General features: G+C 40.5%; 1 long non-coding RNA gene across 1 annotated transcript; it reads right to left on the bottom strand.

Moving 5' to 3' along the window:
* Positions 1 to 1,854: 1,854 nt before the first annotated feature.
* On the bottom strand, positions 1,855 to 7,923 carry LOC134295430 (uncharacterized). Its single transcript, XR_010001997.1, has 2 exons — positions 7,035 to 7,923; positions 1,855 to 2,147 (listed from the first exon to the last, which is right to left on the bottom strand). It is a non-coding gene; the product is annotated as an uncharacterized LOC134295430 (long non-coding RNA).
* Positions 7,924 to 17,514: the final 9,591 nt, after the last annotated feature.

Here is a 17,514-nt window from a genome sequence, read left to right as displayed (position 1 = left end):
AAGAGTTAATTTTAAATTCTTCTATATAGAAATCTCAGGGTCTTCCCTCTGGTGAATCTATCTTTATCAAATCATCCTGGTTTGATTAATTATCCTTCATTTCCTGCTACGTTTTTGTTTTGCTAATGTCATGTTTCAGTTGAGTTAATTCCACACTTGATTCTATATCTGAACTTAACTTTGGTTGTTTCCCCCTCCTCCTAATAAATAGACTAAATTGTGAAGTAGGCTTGATTTGCATCTTCTTCTTCTTTTTATTTCTCTGTGCACTGCGCCCTTGGGCAAGCACACTGACCTAGTTTTTAAGGAAGCTCTGCAAAAGCGATTTGTCCTTTCCATAAATACATAAACCTCTTATGTGTAAGAGAGGCAACTTGCTATTGATATATGCTATAATATGTACAGTGGGCCCTCAGTATCCACTGGAGTGTGATTCCAAGACCCCAAAATATGTGGATGGTCAAGTCCCAATATATGCAATATACAATAAATAGTGGTGTCCCTTGTATTAAAGAAAGAACAATGTTTACTTTGTGGATTTCCCCCCCTAAGGTTGGTGGATGCAGAATTTGTGGATATGGAAGGCTGACTATAATATAATATAAAACTGTTGGTGACTACCTAACAGATTTAGCAATTCAAACCATTTGTCCCAACAACTAAACTAAAATGGTCTAGGATGCATTCATTTTACCCTATTCCCCATTGTCTTCCCCACCCCCAAAATTCCACTCACAAACTCAAGTTATTTTTTTTACATTCTCTCACATATAACAGTTTATTCCCATTTCATCTAGTAATTTCCACCTCATCTAGAGGGGGATTTTTGCATACTTCTAAATGTTAATGATTTGCAATTCCCAATTGCCCTATCCAAGCTAAGATTGCCAGGAGTTGTAGTGCACCAATTGCTATAAGGTGCACTACACAATTCCCCCCAGCCTAGTTGCTGTTGGTTCCTCAAACTGCTGCAGACAATAGTGAGTGTGGTGGATTCATGGATTGCCTAACTACAAAGCAGTTTTCTATGTTCTCACATAACTTCTCCCAGAAAGTGGTAAGGTTCCATGGGCATTGAATAGAAATAATGGCAAGGGATGCAAATAGATGCAATGTGGGCAAGCTCAGATTTGCATTCCCCCCAGTGGTAATGGCAACTGATGTAGGACAAGTGGCTGGATCTTTCTGGAAACATGCTGGGACTGTTTCCACCATTTGATCTCTTCAGCTGCTCTGTGACCTACAGTATGGAAACAAACTTGTTGAGATTGGGGCATTTCAGCATAAAAGCTGAATTTGATGTCAGCCAAGCGCTAGTAGGCTGAGTTCCAGTGGTTGCTGATGCCAAACACAGAGAAATGGGGACCAAAATGCCAGCATATTTCAATGTAAAGTGTATGCTGCCAGTAACTAATCATTAGGAGAGGCATTTGAATGAAAAAAAAAAAACCTCAACCAGTTAGGAAATGGCTCAGTCATCATATCATGGCTTGACTACTTGGGAACCCTAGAAAAAGAGCCAGCTGTTGGCTACAATGGCAAGCAAAATACCCCATAAGACAGATGTTTGATCTGATCCAGAAGGCTTTTAAGTTATTTTTCATCTTCTCTAGTTGTACATTCAAACTTAATACCCGTCCATCATCAGCTCTCACATACAAATTGGTTTTTATAGGCCCTTTTCATATTGCTAATCTTCCCCTCTGCCCTGTGATTTTGAGCAAAGACAACTGTCATATATTTGTTAGGTGCTTAGATGAATCTACCCTAAACCTCTGTTTACATGTCAGTAATTTTATTTATTTATTTTAAAAAAGAGAGATGAATAGTAGAGCAGACGTAAAAATCTATGACCAGATTAGTGGTGTATTTTAATGACATCTTACTCATAAATCTTCTAAGACAGAATAGAGGAACCAGATGGTGGGAGGCAGGAATGAACGGAGGAGACAAAAAAAGACATTTTTGTCAGACCCATCTGAGCTTTGTTGTTTCCCCCCAGAAGATGGCAGGCTTGGACTCCACATTTTACAGCAGACTCTCGAGGCAGCAGAGCGGTGGCAGTTGGGTGGAGAGTATGTGAGAAAATGAAGTCAGGCTGTATCAGCTTCCTGTTGTATCTTTTCCATTCCAAATCACATTTGAAACTGTGAAAGAAGGAACAAAAGTGATTTCCTGGTTAAGAAAAAGCCTTCTGTTGGCTGTTTGCCCACAGAGAGAAGCAAGTAACGTCTTCAGGAAATCTAATCCAATTCACAGGTTTCAATGGTTCCTTATTGCTGTTTGGGAAAAGAAGACATGCTAAATTGTATCCCATTCTCAATGTTAAGACCACTAGATGTGTGCTTGGCAACATCACCATTACCTGCTGCAATTCCTGAGAAATAGTACCTCCTGTTAAATAAGGATGTCAACTTCTATATTACAGAGAGCAGTGTCTAGATTGTGTTGTTAACTGCCACCAAATGTGCTTTGACTTATGGCAATCCTTTTCATGAGAACCCCTCCCCACCCATTTATTAACAGCCCTATTCAGGTCTTCCTAATTCAAGCCATGGCTTCTAAACTAATATTGACCAATTTGTGAACTGTCAAGCAATAATGGTTCTCATCTGCAATGTCTGGTGGCCCAAGGAATGTCCTGTGTAAATGGGGATGAAGAGGCGGTATACTGTCAATCCAATACAGTATATATTTCATTTATTCCATTTGCCTTGAGGGATTGTAGGTCCAACAAGTGCCTGTCTGTACAGTTGGCCTGTTGGAAATAGTAGAGTTCCAGTTAATCTACTTCTGGTTATCCGACCTACTGTATTATCCGATGTGCCAGGCCCTTGGGAAGCACCCTGTGCGTGTTGCTAGCCAGCAGCGCTCACAGGGCGCTTCCCTGAGCCAAGTGCTTGCCTTAGGGATGAGCCGCTCCATCGCTCCGGCGAGCACTTGTCCCTTGAGAAGCGCCCCCTGCGCGTTGCTAGGCACCAACGCGCACAGGGAACTTCCCTAAACCAGATTGCTGGGAGGGATAATAGGGCCTCCCTATTATCCATCAGTTCCGGTTATTCGACATTCGGCCCGCTTGTTTATGTCAAATAACCGGAACTCTACTGTAGCAACCTCCCAAGCCTTTCACTATTTATTTGTTAATGTATCTATTTGCTAACTTGTATTTTATGTGTATGTAGATTTGCCAGTTTGACTGACCCCTTTGGTGTGGAGGAGCTATATGATTGTACTGAGCATGCTCAGACTCAAGACTCCATGTTGTCTTCAGTATGTGTTTGGTCTTCAATGAAAGTAGGTTACTATTTGGACTTTAATTGAAACAATATGATTTTGGGCCTCAGTGAGTACAATTATATTGAAAGACTATGAACTATTGATGAAGAATGATATCCTGTGTACTCAACACAGAAAGAAACTACATCAATCTATAACTGAACTTTAAGAAATGTACCTGTATGTTGAATTAATACAGGATGGGTTTTTTTTTTAGTAAACAAGATATGTTATTTTCCAAAGAAGACTTTGTTGTTGTTGTTTTTTATTTCTGAGTGCATACTTTAACTAAGAGGTTTAAAGGGAATGTATATCTTTTGGGCAACTGGAACTGCAAAGAAACAACCATCCTCTGCTAACCATATATATTTTTGTAGTGGCATGTCTTTATTCTTGGCAGTTTAAAGACATGGTTCTTTAGTTTATCAGCTGAGTTACCTATGTGCTATTACATGAATGCTTATGAATATCACTTGTTCAAAGGGTTGACTTCTAACAAGGTCATGTTTTTCTTGTCTAGTGGTTTTCAAAAGGTGGTCTCCACATGTTCATGGAGATTCACATTTGCCAAACGGGTGTGACATCATTTTTACCTTTTCAATAAGGTTATGGTGCAGTTATTTCCAATAGATATGGAGTTTCAACCACCCATACTCATTTTTTAAATTCCAAAAAACAAATTTTGATTATGTCACACAAGAGACCTCATTTTACTATGCTACTGTATATAATGGGACTTGAACATTAATGGGCAGTGATATCCACAGGGGATCCTGGAACTAAACCCCAGTGGCTACCAAGGGCACATAGTATCTTCTTTAAAAGAAAAACCACACTACTATTTCTTCAGGGCTTGCAATTCTCTTTTTTTCATACCTGTGCAGGGTATAGTAGAGGTCCAGGGAGCAGCCAATCAGCCTTTCAAAAATGTGCACATCACTAATAAATGATATAAAGGATTTCCAATCCTTTCATAAGATGTAAGACCTTCCAGTATGAATCATTTTTGACAAAGACATTTCTCTTTCTGGAAGTGAGCAAAATATTTACCAGGTTTCATCTGTATGTATGCTTGCCCACAATGCCCTGCCTCATGTACGGAGGAGGAGTTGTTTAAAGCTACAGACAATGCGGTTGCTGTTGCCTGCTTTTGGTCCAAAACTATTTAGTTGCTTGTGATTTCTTTTCTTTTTTTATTTTATTTCCATTATTTGAAATGTATTTGCTGTACCAATGCTTTTGACACGAAATAAATAAATCTGAGACTCATTGGGCCAGTTCATGCAGTTTAAAATATCTTGATCTGTGGTCCTTGAGGTCCAAGCTAAAGGAAGGTGGTGTCCCTCAAAGCAGTTGTATTAAGGGTAATCTTCCTGTTGCTCTTTTCCTAAAAAAACAAAAACAGCAAAACCTCTTTCCCCATTTCTCTCCTTGAGTTCATTTACTGACTTGGAAAGTATTATTTTCAGTTTTGCTTGATCTTATTCATAGGAATAAGAAGAATCGTTTTCCTCCTGTTCCTCATCACTTTTAAAGAAGGGTTGTAATGGCAACAGTGGCAAGTTCATTTTCTATGCAATTTATTTTTCAGGTTGACAGTGTCCCTTTATACTGATGAGGCAGTGGAAGTTCAGTGCCAGCTACTAGAAGCAAAATTATAATCACATCCATTAGGGTTGTTAAGCAGAATCTGCCAGTGATTCTGTTGATAATTTAAGAGCAATAACTCAGCTATGCAAATCAGATTCAGGAAACAAACTACATTAAAAGTCTTAGATGTTTAACAAGATGGTATATATACCCCCCGCCCCCACCAAAAGCATCCATTGGAAAACTACTGTGTAAAAACACCATGGACATTATGCAGGAGCCCATTTTCATCTAGATCATGCTAGTACTTTGTGAATGGTGTGGACGGACCTGGATAGATGAGCTGAGGGAGTCACTCATAGCTACAGACTCCCCAGTTGTCCATCCTCCACAATAATGAAGATTAAGTAGCAGAAAAAGAGCTACTTTGAACCCAATATTTTTTTTCCTGACCTCCGATATATAGATATATAAAACAGGCATAAAAATCAAACATTTACTGGTAAGATATCAGCATTTGCAAGGCTTGCTAGATAGGCTGATTCTCTTTTTCTGGAGTACAGATGAAACATTTTCTGCAGAATCCACTATAAACACTGCATGCTTTTGCTAACAGATTTGTGCAAATGGGTGGCTTTCAGAAACCTTTTACTGCTGCCATTTTTTTCTGACCTCAACATTGAGCCAAGGGGACCCCATTTAGGGTTGGAACCAATGGTTTAAGAAGCAGTGACCTAGTTCATTGTTCTGATTTCCACAGTGGGCAAGTAGATATGGGAATCCACAGAAGCAGGATATGAATGGATTAGCACTGTACCATCTAGTTTTTCTAGTGTTAAAAGCATGTGGCTTCTTATGTTGGTGGGATATCTAGCCATTACGGCTAATAGCCTTTAACAACTGTGTTAGTTGTGTTTGGTGCTAGTGAATTAGAAAATTTTGCTAAGATACTTATATGGAAAGCCAGGGTGTAATAGCTACAGTACAAGCCTGCAGAAGGTCACCTAGTGACTCCCAAGTACAGTTCTATGCCTCCTTCCATTGCCATAGGGGTGTACACAAAAGCTGTCCAAAAGCAGCCATTGCCTGTCAGAGAAGGGTGGGAGATTTTTCTTAGTTCCCAGGGACAGTTATAAGGCTCCTAGCAGGGCCATAGCCAGAAAAAAATTCGGAGGGGTTTTTGAAAATTTCAGGAGGGGGATGAACCCCTAACCCCCCCTCCTACAAACCTGTCAATATCTGCTTGAGATAGTGCCTGGAGGGACTCTTAATTTTTTTGTGTCTCATAGACTTAGCATGGGGATTTGGTTAATCGGTTAAAATTCATGAGTAAACCGGGTTTTTTTTTTTTTTTGAACCTGAAAATTTTCAGGGGTGGTTTGAACCCCCAACACACACACACACACCCGGCTACAGGCCTGGCTCCTAGGCACGCAACTTGTGGCTGTATGTAATCCTTTCACATCTGGTACAAAGGTGTTTTATAAAGAGGTGCAGAATACTTCCTTTTGCAACATCTTTCAAAGTAAATAACCCATGAGTACAACAAGTGAGCAATGTGTGGTTTGTGTCAAATTTGTACCTCTATTTCTACTGCTTACAAGCAAGCAAGCAAACAAACAAACAAACACATATTTAATGCTATACAAGGGATGTGCAGAATGTGGACTTTATTTTAGAGAAGACATCCAACAATCTTCCTGCAAACCTTTTTTTAGCATTACATGTGATGTTCTTTTGCGATCGGAAACAGCCATTGTACCACCAAATTTCGGATGATGCATGTGTGGGTACAGTTCACAATGAGATCCTGCACTGCCAAAGATGCCCCCCTCCCCACAATCTTTAGGCTTAACTTACTAGCAACTAGTATTAGCAAATATGCGTTGCCAGTGATGTGCTTATCTGAGTTCCCCCTGCTTAATAGAAACAAAAATACAGCTGTTGTATTTAGAAGCATTAGCAGGACTGTTGACTGTTCCACTTTGTTCTCCTAACATGGTCTTACATGGGCAGACATTAAAACGTCACTTGGATGTCACCAAGGAGAAAGTGTGCTTTCCATCAAATGTGGATACAGTAAAAGATCAATAATCAAGGATCCCCTGCTGAAATCCACAGAGGTAAGGATGCTAAAATTGATGAATGCATTTTAAATCAACACATACCTTTTAATTTGTAGCAGTTGGACGTAGAAGAGGCTGGGATGTGCAGAGCCATCTGTTTCTTAGGAGAGCTTGTGTTTTTCCCCCTCCTTCTGGGCACAGATGGCACACATCAAACATTGAAAGTGCTCCCATGTAGAACAACAGCAATATGAGCATTCCTAGACACTGGTTTCTACCCATGGGTTTCCCATGACCTTTTTTTTCACAGTAGGTTAGCATGCTAGATTTGTAGGCTTGGGCTGAATTTAATGGAAAAGCATGCCAGATTGTCTAAAGCAACTAAAAAAGAAGAAAGGATTTCAATGGCTTTCCATAAGCTGAGATATAGTTACAAATGATACCGAAAGATATTTACTAAACAGATACAAATTTTTCCCCTTTCTTCATACACACTGATCCCTCACTTCTACAATCCAGGGACATCAAGTGGAGGTGGTGATATCAGAGAACAGGGACATTGAAGTAACAACAGCAATATGTACTCCTCAAGTAAAAAATAATAATAAGCAGCTTAATTGCCCCTTTCTAGGATTATTAAAATGTCACAAGCTTGTAAAGCAAAATGATTAGGTGATGGAAAATTAGACTGCCGTGCCACTCTGTGCCCCTTCTATGCCAAGTCAGGAGTCATTTGCTTTGAAAAAGGCAATTTTGAGCTTTCTGGGTTACAGGGCCAGCCTTTTACATTACACAGAGAGAAAGATAACACTACCATTAGTGGAGAAAAAAGCACTAATTGTGCACCCCAGCAAATGACATTGGGGTGTTAAAAATACACTAATGCACCTTCACTTTACAGAGCCTGGAGTTTCCATCTTGCAGCTGTGGAAACAGAGTGGTCAATGCACCAGCTTTTTTATTTATATGCCACCCCTTAATTTTATTCCAACCCATAGTTTTGTTACATCTTACTGTTCTGAATAAAAATATTGTCCAATTCTGATTGAGGTAACAAGCTATTTTTCTTTAGGAGAAATTGGAAACATTCAAAGTGGCTTTGTACTGAGTTAAAGATTTAGAATCATAGAACTGGAAAGGACTGAAAAGGCCATCTACTGCCAAAGGCGAGGCGAATTATGTGCTCGTATGTGGCACAAAACAACCGGGGTTCCACTCGCCTGCGCGGACGGGTGGCTGGCATGCCTTCCGTGTCCACGTGGGCAAATGGAAGCCCTGCGCATGCGCACAGGACCATCGGCCAAAATGGGTGATGGGCCTGTGCGCATGCGCAGGGCTTCCCATCGCCCATGCGGACACGTGGCTGGCGGCTGAAGAGGGGCAACTGGCTCCTCTTCTGGCTGCCGCCCTGAGCCCCGCATTGCAGCCAGGCAAAGGAAACTCCCCGCCCTGCAAAGAGGCCTCCCAAGCCAGGAGGCCACCCTCTTCCTTTTGGCCCATGGCACCTCCATTTTGATTCCTTCTCTCCCCCCCCCCCCCCCCAGAACTGAAGCTTCCAAGTACACAAAGGTATCAAGACCCCAGAGCCTTGCTGGTTGCACCAGAGAAGACGTCAGAAGAAAATGCTTCTGGAACATGGCAGGCAAGAGTTTTTTCTCCCAAACTGGCCCATCGCCTGGGGGGGGGGGGGTGCCAAAATTTGGGGGTGGTGTGTGAAAAATCCGGTTTGCCTACTCTTGAAAAGGACCTAGGGACAGCTCTGTCTACTGCAGTAATACACAATGAAACTACTCCAGATAGATAGCCATCCCACTTCTGTTTAAAATCCTGCAAATATGGAAAACACAATCCCTACCACACCCCTTTGGCAGTATTCCACTGTCAAGCAACTCCTGTTATCAAGAGGTTCTTCCTAATGTTAGGTAGAATCTCTTGTAATTTGAAACAATTGACTCATGGTTTATTCTCTAATTTCAGTTAGAGGTTTCCCCAGTCCTTCCTAGAGTTACCTGGGATTTAAGTTGAGATCTTCTGCAAGCAAAATGTGTATTCTGGTACTGATCCATTGCATCTATATCAGTGGAACTGGCAGTGTTTGATTGGTATATGGGTGGTGAAGAAAATTATGATGAAGTGCTTGTTACAAGGCAAATTTGTCACATGGTCATGAGAAGGAAAATGGTCATATTAGGAGGGTTTACCAACATTACCAAAGGCCTGGAAGCCATGCCCTATGAGGAGCAGTTTAAGGAGCTCGGTATGTTTAGCCTGGAGAAGAGAAAGTTAAGAGGTGCAATAAGTCTAGTAGAGAGTGGTTTTCTCTGGTGTGGAGGGAAGGAGGGAATACCAATCTAGACATTGCACCACCCCCTTTCCAGACATCTCCCCTTTGGGGAGATGGGGCAGGATATAAGAATAAAGTTGTTGTTGTTATAATATATAATTCATAGATTGACTTGTGACTACGTATTTCCCTAACAGGATGCCAGCCACTGTGTGACAGTGGTACAAAATGCCTAGGAAAATTGTCTACTTTTCAGTAGAGGATTTTAAAACACAAGTTGAAGAAAACTTTAGCTCTGTGTTCCTGCACCTACAGGGCTTGGGCTTTAGGGCCTGGGGTTTTATCCAGCAATAGCGTTTTGTGATTCTATGTGTACAGACATCCATAGGGTAGGTTTCATACATAGAATCACAGAGTTGGAAGAGACCACAAAGACCATCCAGTTTAACCCCCAGCCATGCAAGAATGTGCCATCAAAGTGCTCCTGACCAATGACCTTTTGTTTAAAAACCGTCAAAGAAGAAGACTCCACTACACTCCGAGGCAACATATTGTCTAACCGCTCTTATTGTCAGGAAATTCCTCCTAATATTCAGGTGGAATCTTTTTCCTCATATTTGAATCCATTGTTCCATGCCTTACATTTAGGACAGCATAAAACAACCATGCTCCATCTTCAATATGACATCCCTTTAAGCATGGCTATCATCGCACCTCTTGGGCAAAACATCAGGAGAGAATGCTCTTGGAATATGGCAATACAGCCCAGAAAACTCACAGCAACTCAGTGATTCTGGCCATGAAAGCCTTCAACAACACAGTTCTTCTTAACATTTAGTCAGACTTTCCTTTCTAGCAGTTTGATATCTTCAGTTTGGATCTTCTTATCTAAAAAATAGTTTGCTCCATTTTCTACACAGCATCTCTTCAGATTATTTAAAGATGGATTTCACATCACCCCAAAGGAGAGTCCATCACCTTTTTCTGAAGTAGTCTGTTCTATTTTGGACAGGTCATGCCATCAGGATGTGCTTCTTAACATTTAGCAAGAATCTCCTTTCATGTAACAAGAAGGCTTGTATTTTAGTCGGCTGCATCTTCCAAATGACAAACCTTCAGACATTTAAAAGTTGTTGTCATATCACTTCTCAGTCTTATTGTTTTAATAATTATGCTAGTTTAATTCTATTCTAATTTTCACATTTTGTATGTTTTAATTGCATAGTTTTTAATGTTATGAACTGCTTTGGATCTTAATTAAGAGAGAAAAGTGGTTTTGAAATAAATATAACAACAACAACAGCAAAAACATCAACTGGACACAGTAAGCCAGGTGAAGTCTGAACAAGGCAGAATGGAATGGTAATATTACTTCCTTTTATTTGGGTAGTATATTTCTGTTGATATAGCTTTTTTGGTACCTGCACATATTTATGTATTTTCCTTTATGGGAATTGCTTTTAGGAATGTAGCTTAAAGATCAATTTTTTGTAGAAACAGCTTCCCTGCAGTTCTTAAGTCATAAAACAAGAGATGGAATTGAAAACTTTAGATCCCAGAGTTGGAGCACTTAGATCCATTACCTGGTTGCAGAAAATATCATGGAAAGATCAGTATCTTCTCCAGTCTTTTTTGATCCAAATAGTATCCTTTTCCTGATGATTAGGGCCTTCATTCTATTTGAGATGTGATGGCTTTCATCCAAACCACCGAAATTGCGGGGCAGGGAAATCAATAGGAGATGCAAGTCAAATAATCATAAACATGCTCGACTACAAGGATGGCTGCACTTTGATGGTAGTGAGATACTGCTTTATTTTTTCATCCATAACTAAAGGACACCTTAATTAATTAATTTTACTAGGGAGACAAAGAACCTAGCTGTATCAGACCAGCAAATGGTGGAAACAGTTCCATAAGCTCATTACGCCCTTCTATGCTGAATACATCTAAAGAGCCACTAAGTTTAGCAGTGCCTGAAAGACAATTTGACTTTCAGGTAAAGAAATCCGATCAGTCACACTTCTTGGACAAGGAAGCTTTGGGGGAGGGGGGAGGACTTCAGATCAGAACCTCTATCTGTTTAAAACAACTGAGCCTGCAAAATGCGGCTGCATTGTGATGAGCATGTGGTTGCCGTGAGGGGGGAAAGGCTCATCTGACCACAGATATTGGCTTTCTACTGCAGCCCAAGCTCGATTCTTCAACATTGCTTCCAGCGATGTGATTATCAAAGTCGGCCATCAACTTCCTATTTTGTCTTATGAATGCAACATTAAGCCTTACATACATCACTGGGGAACTAGGACAAGTTATGCTTTGTACTTGTATAAGCATCTTTTCTAAAGCTGCCCAAAGCCTTGACAAATTATTTGCCCGTAGCAGGGAAAAAGACAATGGTGTTGGATGTAAAAGCATTCTGCAGTGGATGATTAGAGGATCCTGTTAGATGTGCCAACTGCTGCTTAGCAAAAAAAGGTGGCAATGTTGGTGTATTTCACTCCTCCACTCGCAATTATAAAATCAGCCAGACTTTTAGATCCGTTTTATTGAACAACTCTTGTCAATGAAATAGGATATTGATTACGACTTCCCTGTATAAGAGGGCTCCAGAAATATACGTACTAATAATGCAAAACCATTGGAAGTAACATATTTTCCACTTTAAGATGGGGTAGACAACACTCAAACTGCATGTGACTCCCTGCCTATTGTAGTCCTGCACTCCAAATGTTAGGAGGAAAATTGTTATGAAAACAAGGAGAATATCACAGGCCAGAAGCTTTTTAGTGATTTATGCTACTGTAGTGTGTGCGCTCGTGCATGCACGTGTAGATTACGGTAACATAACCACAAACAGTGGTTCATCTGGGCAGATTGCAGTAGGCCCTTCACTGGCTAGTGACAATGGTTGCCAGTTCAGTATTGTCCTAGGTCTTGAGGTTTGTGAGCCTCAGTGATATTGAGCATTATGCATTAAGTATTACCACAGTTGCTCATAACCTTTCATTTTAAAAAAACTTCCCCACTACTATCACCCTACCACGCACCACATTTTCTTGTTTGGAATCTTAGATCAAAGTGAAATAAGGGGATTATTCCTTCTCACTTACTTAGGGAGACATGATAAGTAGCATTTCACCCAGCCTACTTGCTTCTCAAGATGGTGGGAGGTTGAGCTCTGGCACCACAAGGATTGGAACGGAAGGAGGAAGCTAAGTAAACACAGAAACTGGTTGGAGAGTTTCTGCAAGTTGCAGCAATAAAGGCCTGCAAATTGTAACAAGAGGCTTCTCTATAGAGTGAGCTGAAGATTTGCACACAGCAATGCAAACTTGTATGGAGCTCAGCCCATAAAAAATTGAGAATTTATAGCCCTTGGAGATGGCCCACAAAAAGTGGCCATTCAGGATCAGAGCCTGAAATCTGGCAACCCTCTTAGCAGCCCACTGTTGGAGGAAAAAGCATTCCTTGCTTCCACTCTTCTCCCGATTGCTTTTCTAAATACCCAATGTTTCTTTTACCCTGAATATTTTGTTTATTACTTGAGCAAATGAGTGACAAATGCACGGGGATCACTATTACAGTCATCCATGTTGCAGGGGCTAATAATGATTCAAGAATAAAGATTTTAGTGCCAGTCATTTGTGCTACAATATGTTATGTGTATCTCTTTTCAGTGCCACCCCTGCTACAGGAGTTAACTTGTGTGACATGACCTCATCAGACAAGCTCTTTTCACCATTTTACACGACACACGCATACTTCTGGCCAGGCTCTGTTGGGAAAGGGGAGAGGAAACGGTGTATGCCAGCGCAGTAACACGAGAGGCTTCCTGCGTTGCCTTCAGGACAATGGGAGGGAAGCCGGGCGACGATGCTTCCCCCCATGTGATGGGGTCCCTGGTAAGTCATGCAATGCGGGGTGTAGAGCAGCAGGTCCACGCCCCCACTGGAACCCCATGGGTTCACCATGATGCATGGTGAATCCATGGACATTTGTGATGAGTTTGGAGAGATGTTTTTGGAACTGCTCCAAAGCTACAGCACCTTCATCCATCTTTGAGTATAACTTGGTATCTACTGCAGTTTGGCTCCAGGACCCCCATGGATACCAAAATTTGTTGATGTTGAAGTCCCATTATATAAAATGACATAGAAAATGGTATCCCTTATATTAAATGGTGAACAACTGCAACACCAAATAAAGAGACTGTTGTGAGCAGCGCCTTGACAACTTACCATATCTGGTCTTGCTTGAGGGATGTTTCCCTGGGTTTGACTTACACACCCCAGCAGCTGAACAGTAAGTATATCAGTCATGTCAAAACTTCCATGGAGGAGGAAAAAACTTCTACAATGCTACACTGCTGGTCTTTTGTTTTGCATCTTGCATGCAAATAAATGGATTTGATGTTAAGCCGAGGTGATATATAGTGATATATAGTATCTGCATACACAAACCTTCTTTAATGCTTATTTAGTTATTTGTTTGTTTACCTGAGAAAGAACCACTTCCTGGTGGAAATGTTCACCTCTCCCCAACTAGTTCTACCCATCACTAACTCCTTCTCCCAACTGAATAAAATCTGTGAATAATGAAATCCACAAAAGCCAAACCTGTTAATGTAGTCAAACACCAAAAATCCCCTGTGGGATAAAAGGCAATGCTTTTTGAACTGAATTAAAGCTTAAAGAAATGCATTACAAATGAATCGCCATGAACATCATGTGTCAGGATCAGAACACCTATGGGATAAACATGAGTTTTTAATCCAAGTAGGCAAGCCCCAAGAGAACGTGTTATACAACAGCATACAATTAGCAACTGCAATTACCAATTGTGTCATGGAGCAGCTAGACATCACCAGTTTGGCATGGTATATAAATGACACCTTGATCCTTGAGATCTTTGACTTGGCAAGGCAGGACTTACATCTGGACTGCATCACATTCTACATGAAGCTGTCTTTAAAAAGTATCTGGAGACATCCAACACTAACTGATAACAGTGTTAATGCTAAGTTTGTTGGAACATGTTACACCCATTGTACAAAAGTTGCAAAAGTTACCAACTCATTTCTGGGTCAATTGGCTACAGATTGTTCAGAAAACCCTAAGTGACTTGGGTATAACTTACCACAAAGGTGATCTCCTCATAACATTCTCTCGTACTCATGCCAAATCTCTTAGGATTTGGTAACAAATCTAATTTTGTCAGGATAAATAAGGCAAACATCTCTATGCTCACACTCCTCTATGAAGCTTATTTTCTGGGGGCTCATTTGCTGTTTTCTGACTGTCTTTCACTGTTGAGTTAAGATCCTCACTTCTTTTCCCCAGACAATTTTTCTAGTGAAGTTTTATTGCCCAATCCCAGTATTTTGCCTATTCTTAAATCTGCTGTGATTGCCTTTCCTGTTGTTCCCGTTGTTTTTATATGTTGCCATTTGATTGTTTAAAGTAGTGCAAAACAACCATAGTATACATTTTATTAAATGTGAAGAAATAAAATTTTATGTTTTCTCTTAATTAGTTCTGAGCAAAGTTAGCCAAAATGCTGATTTTGCAACCTATGGACCCCACAAAGCCTTCCTCCCCCAAATTGAACCCCAAATTGTTTTTTTCACATTCCTGGAGGTCTAATGTTAATTTGTACAAACCCATGATGTAACATTAATTGCAAGGGAACTTGAAAAGCCACTAGCTCAGTTTTTTATCTTTAAAAAATTAATTAAAGCCCTATGTGGTATGGATCCAGAAGAAATGAAAGGCAGTATCTCCATATATGGGCCTTCCCAAACTTTAAGATCCACAGAGGGGAGCTTTCTTTTAGACCCACCATGAACCCAGGCATGTTTGCGTGGGATCATGGCTTCCTCACTCCTTTCCACCTTTTTATTTAGGGAGACATTAGGTTTAATATGTTAAAGCAGATGGAGCATTTAATAGAGGGTGTTGTGTTTCGATTTTGTTATGTTTTATGAGAGTGTTTAAAATTACTTCTAACTTAGATTTTTAATAGTGTTTTTTAAAAACAGAACTCTGATTTAATTGTGTTTTAACTTTTACATTCACAGAGGGTTTTTTTCAGTTGTAATGTGTTTTTAAGAAGCTGCAAACTGCCTTGAATCCTGTGCTGGGAAAAGTGGTACAGTAGAGTCTCACTTATCCAACATAAACGAGATGGCAGAATGTTGGATAAGCGAATATGTTGGATAATAAGGAGAAATTAAGGAGAAGCCTATTAAACATCAAATTAGGTTATGATTTTACAAATTAAGCACCAAAACATCATGTTATACAACAAATTTGACAGAAAAAGTAGTTCAATATGCAGGAATACTACGTAGTAATTACTGTATTTACGAATTTAGCACCAAAATATCACGATATATTGAAAACATTGACTACAAAAATGCATTGGATAATCCAGAACGTTGGATAAGCGAGTGTTGGATAAGTGGGACTCTACTGTATATAAAACTTTATGATGCCTCCTAGAAGGCACAGGGACAATTTAGCCTTTGTTTTGGGGCCTCCTAGGAAAGGCTTTGTTTAAACAAAGAAGTCAACAGGAACTCAGCCTAGATCTAAAACAATGCAAGTGTTCAGTGTCATAACCTTCCAAAATTTCAGAATTGAAAACCAGGGCACATGTCACAGAGTACCATCAGAGTGTGGTCATGGTGGCAAAAGTTACTAACGAGAAAGAAAACATGAGATAGGAGAGGTTGCAGCAGTTTGCTTTTGTCTGAGCCTCCTGGGAAAGGAAAGAGTCTACTTCCTTTTCTCCATCTTGCTGTGTAGAACACAATGTACTTTTTAACTTTGGACTCAGTTTGAACAAAGGAGAGAAAAGAAACATTTAAAAAGCAGCTGAAAAGATTGATTGAGGATTAATTGGGACTGTACTAGCCACACTGGGAAAGTTGAAGGGTACAAAATGGTCACCATGTCCTCTAAGTGGATGGGCTACATTCTTAATTAATTTAAAAGAATCCAAATATATTTTTGGAATTAGAGGGACCAGTAGGACTTCAAGTTGGCCTTGGGACTGATGCATCCTGTCAACCCCCCTCCCCTTCTCACTGCTGCACCAATAACTTGGTGACTACTCACATGGTATGTGGGCAAAAAGAGGCTTCTAACTTCAGCAGCTTCCTGGGATATAGCAAGAAAGGATGGGATATAGATCATGTTGAACATGAGCCACATGCTGTGAGAGAGGTGGGATAAATAAAAATAAGTAAGATTTAATTGCCAGTCCAATCATTTTCTGTACTTCCCATGGGGAATGGGAAGGGGTGCGGTATTTGTTTCTGTGTCAAAGACCAGATGGTTCTTCTAATCAGATAGTGTAGGAAGTGCTCTTCTAGGTCTTCAGATGGGAGTTGTGAGATACAAATGTATTGCAACAATACTATGTCCTTCGTTAGAGGGTGTTTTCCAGTAAGAAAACACTCTAAAAGAGAGAACCTGGAAAAAACAGTTTGACCAAAAACTGGAGGCATGGATACATCTGTCCCTTCCTGACTCTATTACCCCACTTGTTAAGTAGGGAAATGGTACTTGTATGGATATGCAAGTGAATAGCTGCCATGATGCCACCTGTTCACAGAGGAACATCTGCATGGGCACACATGTGCACGTACACGTGCATACACAGAAGTAGTTATCTGTGGCCAAGTGGCAATCACACACTACAACACCACCTCCAATACCATTGTCACACTACAGCACCATTTGTTGATAGAAAGTCCATGCTTCAGAATGTATGTTCATACATCTGCAAAGTGGGCAAAATGAATATTAAAAGGGCTGGTAATGGGGTTTCAGATTAGTGTCATCCTAGACCTTGAAACTTCAGAGCTTAAACCTGAAACCTAGGATGGTCTTGTGATGATGCTACAAAGCATAATCAATTTAACATTAAGCACAGTTGCTTGGTCCATTGCATTTGAATTATTTTTTTAATCTAACAAAGAAGTTAGGAAGAGGGGCCAACCAAGGGCAAGATGGATGGATGGTATCCTTGAAGTGACTGGCTTGACCTTGAAGGAGCTGGGGGTGGGACAGCCGACAGGGAGCTCTGGCGTGAGCTGGTCCATAAGGTCACGAAGAGTCAGAAGCGACTGAAGGAATAAACAACAAAAAACAAAGAAGTACACATAAAAACTCACACACCTTTGAGGCAATGCTTTCATACGGAAATTCTTCCCACCCCATCCTAGGACATGTGAAGAGAGCACAGGGCCTGAGACTCCAAACTGGACCAGGAAATCTGGGAATCCTAGAT

Source organism: Anolis carolinensis, chromosome 1 (genome assembly GCF_035594765.1).
Source record: "Anolis carolinensis isolate JA03-04 chromosome 1, rAnoCar3.1.pri, whole genome shotgun sequence".
Classification (NCBI taxonomy): Eukaryota; Metazoa; Chordata; class Lepidosauria; order Squamata; family Dactyloidae; genus Anolis; species Anolis carolinensis.
The sequence above is the reverse complement of the archived record's forward strand: the minus strand, read 5'-3'. Positions and strand labels throughout refer to the sequence as shown.